Genomic DNA, 4139 nt, shown 5'->3' with positions numbered 1-4139 from the left:
CCATCAGTTACATTTTCTGCTTTTGACTTGCACTGCCCTTGGTAAACACAGATAGACTCACAATAGCTTCACATTTTTAAAATACAGATTTTTAGGTTTTGAATTTCTTCTTAGAGTCAGTGTTTGTTCCGAACCACTTACATTTGTATGACATTTACGTCCTGTGAACATTTTGGAAAATAATGAAAATTAATATGCCCTTTAATTCCACTGTAGGACATAAATTGGCGTCCAATTGCTACTTATCTTGACAGTGCTATTTGTAGGAATATTTGTATAACTTGGATCATGTGCTTTATTGGTAACATTGATTTTATGCACAAATACTCAAGCTTTTATTTATACAGTGCCTTATTAGGGTGACATTTGTGGCCTTGTATTTCAGAGTACAGCCGTTTTGAAGCCAAGATCCATGACCTAAGAGAGCAAATGATGAACAGCAGCATCAGCTCAGGGTCAGGATCTCTAAGGACCAGTCAAAAGAGATCACTATACGTCAGGTACTGGACACCTGTTACTCACATGAGATTACAGCAATTAGCTGATAGGTGAAACCATTTCTACTTGATCGTTTTCATAGTCAAGAAACACTTTAAGATGGATATACGTCACTGTATGGAAGAAAAGACTATAACAATTTCTATTTTCATTGCAGGATATCTTATATTTGCAGTCTACACACATCTATCAAAATGTTTTAGCAATTTTTGAAGCTTCTGGTTGGACTTTACCATGTGCTCTCAGCTAAAGGAGCAAGCATCTTTTTTCTTTGGTCTTAATTTGACTTTTTTTTTGGTTTTCTGCAGGGCACTGTTCGATTATGATAAAACTAAGGATTCTGGGCTGCCCAGCCAAGGCCTGAATTTCAAATTTGGGGACATACTGCATGTGGTGAATGCTTCAGATGATGAGTGGTGGCAGGCACGGCAGGTCACTACGCAAGGAGAGGTGGAAGAAATGGGCGTTATCCCCAGCAAAAGAAGGTGAGAGGCTGGAGCTTATAAAATTAATATTATTGTTGTTGCAGGTACGTTTGTTTTTATATTAAATAGTTTAAATAGGTGCCATAGCACCACTTTACCAAAGTCCTCCTGACTTCTTTAACCGAACCTGATTCATTGTGCATGCTTAGTTGACACTCAGTAGCATCTAGTGCTTGTCTTAGATATGTTCAGATGAACGAGAATAAATTGCAGTGTAACTGATCAGTAATGGCTAATGTAATATATTGTCTTTGTTTTCTCTTAAGTGGAGAAGAAGGAGAGAGCGAGGTTAAAGACAGTTAAGTTCAACTCCAAGTCACGAGAAAAAGGGGTGAGTAAATCTTTTCATACATGCACACCTACAAAGTCTTGAACAATACCAAGTGAGTTGCTTTGCTGCCTTACTAGCTATGTCTTTTAAGACCACACCCGGACTGAATCAAGCCTTGCAAGTAACTGATAGCACTTGTGTCGTGCATACACAAATACTCAAGAGTAGATTTAGATTTTAAGTTGGACCACGGTTTTCTAGCATTTTGTCAAATAGAATTATTTAGTAACATTACAAATTATAATTTACCTAACCATCACTAAATAAAGACAGTCATTTCTTTCAATAAATAAATAATTATTACTGACCTCATCCATTTGATTAATTACACTGGCATGCTGCCTTAGATTTTGGCCAACATTTAGCGTTCTAGAAAGCAGCATTTTAATATGCTTGCTTCCTTCCTTATGGAACAACCAGTTCATCATGGATTTGATGATTTAAATGCTTTAGAAGTAGGCAACTCACTAGGGATTGGAACAAAGCTCCTGTAGTATGTTGCTTATACTTTGTATTTAGAATGACATTGAAATGCATTTCAAATTGCTTTACAAGTTAGTATTTGCTAATGTTCCTACCTCTGTGAAAGTTTGACCATTTGATATTAACTCACAATTAATAATGCTCAGTGCATTCAGTGGAATGTAATATTCTGATACTAATCAGTCGGCCATATGAATGGACCGGTCTAAATTAACAGCATGCGTAGCTGCAAGTGTCGCAGGTCCAAAAAAAAAGCATATAACTGTAATACATCTATAACTCATTTATGAGGCATAGAAGTCAAAACACCAGTTTATCTAACAGCCCGACAAAACATGCATGATAGGAAAACGAAGGACAAATACGCTTGCCATTGATGTCGGACTGCTTGTCCTTCTGTATGCCACACCTTCTCCTCTCCTGTCTTTCATCCTCACACATTCCTCCTTTTACTTACCTTGCATTGCTCTCCAGTAATCCATAGTGCCGCAGTGTTAACCAGCCAGGCTTATAACTGATCACTGCATAGGAATGAAGATGCACCTGTAGTCCCGGTGCAGCATCACTGCCAAAGAAAAAAGCCATACAGTAATGTTTAAATAATTTTACAGACAGGCTGTTTCTACAGCAACGTATTTCATGCTACATTCACCTGCCCTTGAACGAAGGAAAGGAAAATCAGGCCAACTTGCTTTTTTTTTTGTTGTTGCATGTTTCTGCTGATAAGAAAAGCAGTTATAGGCCTCCACATGCTTCTGGCACCCTCACAATGCTTCTTACCCTCTGCATGCAGATCTGTCCGTCTGCTTCTCTTGTGTTTGAGATTTCCTGCTGCTAGCTGTTTTTCGAATCTGTGACTCAAATCCATTTATTTGTCCACTGCAGTTCTTCATGCATTTCATGTACGATTCTGACTTTGTGACATCCTCCATTAATTGAGTTAACACTTATAAACTGTATTAAGAGGTGTGTCAGAGGGCCACAAAGTCGAGAGCAGAACAATCATCTTTTATTTTTTCCATATGGACATTAGACAGCCCTCTTCCCCTTCCCTTCTTTTCTTTTGCCCTCCCTTTCCTTCTCTTCCTCAACAGTCCCTCAATGACAAGCGTAAAAAGAATCTGTTTTCCCGCAAGTTCCCTTTCTACAAGAACAAGGAGGCGAGTGAGCAGGAAACAAGCGATGTGGACCGTAAGTACAGAAATCAGCACTCCAGCTCAATGCTGGGCAAGAATAGGGCAGCAGGTCATAAGGACAGAGGTGGGCACTGCTCCACTGGACGCAGCAGACACCAGAGCAACACCAGTGGACAGAGAGAGCTTGGTGCCTGCTGTGTTCAGTGGCTGGACCAGGCCTTAGAGTGTCTCAGTAACCCTTGTACTCTTGTGGTTGTTGTCTCTCTTGTTGCTCCCTTCCTGACTGATCCACAGGACAACCCAGATGACATGCTATCCAAAGGCCAGAGTAAGTTCCCCATGTAGATGCCCACTCGGTCACCTCTGGACCAGACCTCCAGTCTATCTCTCTTCTTCTCACATATTTCATTTCTCACTTTCATAATTCATACAGTAGCAGACAAAAGTGTTTTCAGTTTCTGCTGTTGATGGTGGAGGTGAAACCTTTCTCACTTTCTGACTGTGCTCTATGGAATCTCTTCTCATTCAGTACCTGCATATTTTATTTTCTCTTGATGGAAAAATCTGTTAATTTGATATTTGCCATCATACTTTAGATCAAACTAGTATCCAATTACAGTTTACTCTGTTTAGTGCTCAAATGCCACAAAAGCATATTGGGTTGACAAGTGCAGTTGTTTTCTGGTTGACATATTTTTATATTGACAGTGGCCATCATCCAATAGTTTTAGTTAACGCAAGAAAGCCACACTGATATGGGCAACGTGTGACCGTGTGTCCAATTTAATTGGACACAGCTTTGAATGCATCTGTGTATGCAAGAGGAGTCATCTTTTGCTGGAAGATAAAGACTTGTATTTGAGATAGTTAATTCAAAAATGAAAATTCTATTTTTATTTAATAGATAGAAAAAACAAATCTTCTGAAGAGATAAGGTCACTTTATATCAGGGTTCAGTTCCAACCCTATTCCAACACAACTGCTTGTAACTTTGATTACCTGGTTAAGGTTTATATGATTAGGGTTGGAGCTCAAAGATATCTTAGCTTTATATGATAAAGAGATTTAATTCAGGCTTTGTTTTTTTAATGTATCTTGTTCCAAAGATAAAAAACATTTGTGGGTTTTTACAAGTAAATGTCAACAGGATTTGGACTTTTGTCATATTCTATTAACATTCTAAATCTGAAAACTGCTAGTTTAGAG

At 38.7% G+C, this 4139-nt stretch overlaps 1 protein-coding gene and 1 pseudogene across 2 annotated transcripts in view; one reads left to right on the top strand and one right to left on the bottom strand.

Moving 5' to 3' along the window:
* LOC122352551 (disks large homolog 2) overlaps positions 1 to 4139 on the bottom strand; it is a 110536-nt gene that overhangs the window by 63319 nt on the left and 43078 nt on the right. The window lies entirely within an intron of this gene.
* LOC122352555 overlaps positions 391 to 4139 on the top strand; it is a 5833-nt pseudogene continuing 2084 nt past the window's right edge.

The sequence above is a fragment of the Puntigrus tetrazona genome, chromosome 10 (assembly GCF_018831695.1).
Source record: "Puntigrus tetrazona isolate hp1 chromosome 10, ASM1883169v1, whole genome shotgun sequence".
Classification (NCBI taxonomy): domain Eukaryota; kingdom Metazoa; phylum Chordata; class Actinopteri; order Cypriniformes; family Cyprinidae; genus Puntigrus; species Puntigrus tetrazona.
Note: the sequence above shows the minus strand (reverse complement) of the source record. Positions and strands in the feature narration are given on the sequence as shown.